This window comes from Bos grunniens, chromosome 12 (genome assembly GCF_055505025.1).
Source record: "Bos grunniens cultivar Pamir isolate PY7600 chromosome 12, Bosgru_T2T1.0, whole genome shotgun sequence".
Classification (NCBI taxonomy): Eukaryota; Metazoa; Chordata; class Mammalia; order Artiodactyla; family Bovidae; genus Bos; species Bos grunniens.
The window spans coordinates 38,264,019-38,269,329 of record NC_141176.1 but is presented as its reverse complement, the minus strand read 5'-3'; the positions used below and the strand labels follow the sequence as shown (position 1 = coordinate 38,269,329).

The 5,311-nt window shown below is 37.3% G+C and overlaps 1 pseudogene; it reads left to right on the top strand.

The window, feature by feature from the left end:
• The first annotated feature begins 206 nt into the window (after positions 1 to 206).
• Positions 207 to 2,411, top strand: LOC147361719 (leishmanolysin-like peptidase; annotated as a pseudogene).
• Positions 2,412 to 5,311: the final 2,900 nt, after the last annotated feature.

Below are 5,311 nucleotides of genomic sequence, written 5' to 3'. Positions count from 1 at the left end.
AACTTGAGCAAAGTCCAGGAGATAGTGAAGGGCAGCAGAGCTTGGCATGTTGCAGTCCATGGGGTCACAAAGAGTCACAAGCATCATAGCTACTGAACGACAACAACAAGAACAAGTTTAGAGTATGCTTTTAGTTAACATAAATTTACTTGCATTTTGCTATCTTATGTTTTTATTAAAAAATATTATTTGGTCTTGACCTGAAGATGGCAGCTGAGTTGAGTAGAAGAGCGAGCTCCTTGGGTTCAAGTTAGGGCCCCAAGCAGGTGGCACAGGAGTGGTTCTTTATGGGTCCAAGGCATTTTACTCTTGTTGGGGGACTCTAGGCAATCACCACATCTATTCCTGTCTTCTTGCACAGTTATCCTCTCTGCTGGCACCATGCCCCTCTGATTCTGAGGTCATAAATAATCCATCTTAAATCATGTTGTAAAGAGTGATGCTAATTAACATTTAACAAGTAAGACTATAAAAGTATTGAATAGTTGCTTCCTGAGAAATGACAGTTTATAAAGAACAAACTTTTCTCACAAGCTGTTTCCTATTTAGAGAAGATTTTTCAGGTTTTTAAACCTGCAGGCAGTATATTAACTAGTAGACAATGTACAACAAACCAATTTCAGTATCTATGGAAGGAAAATGATCACCATAGATGCTGTACTAAAGAATGTGCAGAGCATACAAATATGGACCCATTATCATGCCTGAGGAGCGCCTCCAGCAATGCAGAGTCCACTCTGGGGATAAGTTGCCCCTGTGGAGCAGTGGATGTGCCAAGTCAAGAGCGAGTCCAGGATGAAGATTTTGTTCTTTATGTAGGTGCTCTGGCCACTAAGAGGTGCCATCATAAGAACATCATTTCTTATTCAGCCTATTGTCAGCAGGAAGCACAAAATGGACAGGCCAATAGCAGGGTATGCTAACCTGTGTCCAAATATGATCTCTATCCAGCCTCAGGTGCTTCTTGGAATGCTGTCCATAGTGAAACATGAGATTATTCATGCCCTGGGTTTCTCTTCTGGGCTATTCTACCATGATAAAGATGGAAATACTCTAACTTCAAAATATGCAGATGGTCTCCCACTTTTTATCTATCAAATCAGATCAGATCAGTTGCTCAGTCATGTCCGACTCTTTGTGACCCCATGAATCACAGCAAGCCAGGCCTCCCTGTCCATCACCAACTCCCGGAGTTCACTGAGACTCACGTCCATCAAGTCAGTGATGCCATCCAGCCATCTCATCCTCTGTCGTCCCCTTCTCCTCTTGCCCCCAATCTATAGTTTTGGATTTTATCAATGGAGGGATAAAGTAGTTCTGAAAGTGGAGAGATTATGGGACATTCGCTATAATAAGCGAGTTCTTCACACTGTCTATCTTCTAGTAATGTATTGTGTTGTCGATGAAGCACAGAAACAACTGTCAAATTCTGGAGGGAATGGAACTTGAAAATCTTGGTGGTATGGACACTGAACTTAACCATTGGGAAAAGTGGTTATTAGAAAATCAAGTAATGACTGGTTCTCCTATGCAGAATCTGGTTCTCTCTCAAATCGCCCTGATTTTAATGGATGATATTGGCTGGTATAAAGTTAATTACAGAATAGCTGAGAAAATATACAAGGACAGAGGAGTGGGCTGTGACAGTGTCAGGAAGAGCTATAAATTCTGGATTGACCAGCAGTGACAGGGGAGACAGATGCTGAACCCTTACTGTAACATACTCAGAAGCAATCTATTGCAATTAACTTGCAGGCAGGACCAGAGAGCAGTTTCAGTGTGCAATTTGCAGAAGTTTCTGAAACGTCTGCCATAGGAATACCAGTGGTTTGATGAACTCACTGGAGTACCTGCAGAAGATCTGCCTTATTATGGTGGTTTAGTAAAAATTGCTGACTACTGCCCTTTCAGTAAGAAATTCAGTTTTTATTTAAGTGGTGAATACCAGTGCAGGTCAGATTGTAAAGTACCAGACCTTTGAAAAAACTATGGTGCTGAAAAATATGGACCTCATTCAGATTGTCTAATTCAGGAATTAGCTTTTGTCATGGAAAAGTGTGAAAAGAAGCCAAGTTATCTGGACTGGGAGCATGGATGCTATCAGGTTTCTTGTTCTCCACAAGGTCTGAAGGTTAGGGTTCAGGATATTTTATATTTGTTTAGTTGGGCTGGGCAGATCCTCCCTGTCAATAGCCAGATGAACAGCTGGATTCACCATGTAAATCTGCTCTGCCCATTCTGTTGGGACTTCTGTGAGCTTTGTTCCCTTGAGACAGGTTCTCCAGCTGCTAACCTGACTCAAGCACTATACCCTGGATCTCTGTTCCCATTCCTCTAGCCTGGTGGTCACCCTCTGGCTTCTGTTAGGCAATCTATTTCCTCTGCTGGCTTGATTTCTACTGTGCATATGACAATAGAAATAGAAAAGTGAATTCTCAAGGCATTTTTTTGTGTGTCATGTTCCTCCGAACAAAGCATAAAACCTTGGCAAGTGCCAGCCTATGCAGATGGCAGAAGTGTCATTCCTGACTTTGGCTTGGAAGTGTTGACCACAGTCAGGTCTTGCAGCAGAGCTTCACAGCAGTCATTCCTCATCAGAAACCCAATATCCTCAAAGTTTAGAGAAGGAGCAGGAATTCCAAATCACCAAGTCTCTACTTTTCAGGATACATAACCATCTTGAAGTTTTCTTTTGAAGGTAGGATAATAGGTAAAGATTTGGGGGATTACATACCTCAGCATTTTCATTAACATAAAGCAATGGGAAAGTTCATCACTGCTGCAATAATTTAAGTAACAGCTAACCATTGCAAGATTATAAGTTGTGGACTCTTTCCTCAAAACTATAAATTGTCCTTTGACTTACAGAAAATATTTTTTTATTTATACATGAACTATGATACCTATTTTGAATTTAATGACTGTATATAGTATACCTAAATCATTGTTCTAAAGGGTTTGCTTTTAAATTTGTTTTTCTAAACCTTATGATTTAACCTTTTCCCAAACCAGCTATTTGACAGTTTCCTGCTGAACCTTTAAATGTTGGTAGCCCTATTCTACTGTATCCATACTCACTGATCTTCAGATAGTAGCTTCCAGTTATATTCTCCATTAGTTTAATAATGTCATGAAAACTGGGAAGCACACAGAGAAAAATACTCTGCCCTGTGAAACACTGAATACATGCAAATAGAGAAAACCTGATTGTCTGTTTTTCAGATGATAGTTATGACAACTGCTATCCAAAAAGAATATAACTTTCCCACGTGTATACCTGTGGCGGATTCATTTTGATATTTGGCAAAACTAATACAATTATGTAAAGTTTAAAAATAAAATAAAATTGGAAGAATAAAAAAATTATAAAAAAAAAGAAAGAAAAAGAAATTAGATATGATTTTTTTAAAAAAGAAATGAAGATAAAACAAAATTCTTGTATAGACAAGTATGCCAGTTTTTTTCAAGTGGGTTTAGAAATGGTTATAGAAGAATTCTTATAATCTGAAAATTATTTTATGTGTAAGAAGAAAAGATGTAAGTCAAAACAAGATAGTCTGAATTGCCTACTAATGGTAAATTTTAGTTTTGGTGTAGGGCTTATCCAGTAGGTTCCACTATATCACACAATGTATGGCTTAGTCAACAGAAGTCAGAAGATTGCTTTTACTTTAAAAGGAGCTAACATCATTTAGCTCTTGTATTTGACACTCTTTCTGTCACCTATATTTTCTGGTCCTCAGAAGCATTCTGCCCTGGTACCAGAGCTGACCAAATCTACATAGTAATTCCAGTGTGAAATTCTTTAATAATGAATAATGCCCAGCTTTTCTTAAAAATTTTCATAAATAAACTTGACTAACAAACTTCATTAGGTCTAAAGCTAATGAAGTCCTCTGGCATTATAAACATAGTCCTTGAACAAACATTCATTCATTTATTGGTTGGTCCTTTAGTTCAGCATACAGTTATTGAACACTCAGTTTAAGAAATTCTGCTAAGTGAACAAATAGCATAATTGCTAAGGAATAATTCCAATTTGCTATTTGGCACTGGAGCCAAACAGCAACTCCAGCATAAAGAAAAGCCACCTCTTTTTAAAAAGGCAAGCATTTAAATAATTATTTGCCTACAGTTTTAAATTGGAGGTATTTGTCATTGTGAAAAGCTGGGGATCTCTAGCATAGCCAACCTCAGCTGAAGAAAAACTAATAATAATCATATTTCTGCCTTTTTCTTGCATACTTTAAATCATGAAAATCAGAGAAAAATATAGAGAATGTTTTTAAATAAAGTTATAGAAATCTAAAAGTATAGATGCAACAGTTAGAACAAGACATGGAACAATGTACTGGCTCAAAATAACTGGGAAAGGAGTATGTTAAGGTTGTATATTATCACCCTGCTTATTTAACTTCTATGCAGAGTATATCATGTGAAATGCCAGGCTGGATGAAGCACAAGCTGGAATCAAGACTGCTGGGAGAAATATCAATAACCTCAGAAATGCAGATGACACCACCTTTATGGCAGAAAGTGAAAAGGAACTAAACAGCCTCTTGATGAGGGGGAAAGATAAGAGTGAAAGAGCTGGCTTAAAACTCAACATTCAAAAAATGAAGATCATGGCATCTGGTTCCATCATTTAATGGCAAATAAATGGGGAAACAATAGAAAGAGTGACAGACTTTATTTCTTGGGCTTCAGAATCACTGCAGGTGGTGACTGCAGCCATGAAATTAAAAGATGCTTGCTCCTTGGAAGAAGAGCTATAATAAACCTAGACAGCATATTAAAAAACAGAGACATCACTTTCCCAACAAATATCCACCTAGTCAAACCTATGGTTTTGCCAGTAGTCATAAATGGATGTGAGAGCTGGACTATAAAGAAGGTTTAGTGTTCAAGAATCAGTGCTTTCAAACAACTGAACTGAAATGTATATGCCTAATGTGATTATGAATAATCCTGCAAAGTTGTATAAAGAATTTTACCAAAAATATTAGCTGTTATTAATATATTTGAGACTCACAGTGATAGATTCAATTATATTTTCACTATTGTGCAGTAATGCTATTCAGGTAGTATTCTTTCTGAGCATGGTACTTACTATATTTGAAATATATTTTTGCTTTATTTTTTACTGATATAATTATATATGCACTATTGGCTTTCTGAAGAAAATATTATACATGACATTTTTTCTATTTATATTTGTTAAGCTTGAAATCTGGTAGCCTACTGTTTTCTCTGCACAAATGGTTGTTGTTCAATCACATAGTCATGTCCAACTCTTTGCAACCCCATGGCC